The following is a 233-nucleotide window of genomic DNA, read 5'->3' as shown; positions in this document are numbered from 1 at the left end:
TTGATTTCGAGGGAGGAGGGGGGGGTACTGTTGCTCTCTTGGAGGAAAATCTATAAAAATCATGAAGACAAAAGGCAGAAGAACAGTAGGGGGAACGAATAAATTGCGATAATTGGGATGATTGTCAAAACGGCGACGATGCAAAATTAATGCAATATTCAAGTTGATCCTGGCGAAAAATAGAGAGATGTTGATGACATCAAAAGTATTCATTGCAAAGATAGGAGCCATAC

Source organism: Penaeus monodon, chromosome 19 (genome assembly GCF_015228065.2).
Source record: "Penaeus monodon isolate SGIC_2016 chromosome 19, NSTDA_Pmon_1, whole genome shotgun sequence".
NCBI lineage: Eukaryota > Metazoa > Arthropoda > Malacostraca > Decapoda > Penaeidae > Penaeus > Penaeus monodon.
The sequence above is the reverse complement of the archived record's forward strand: the minus strand, read 5'-3'. Positions refer to the sequence as shown.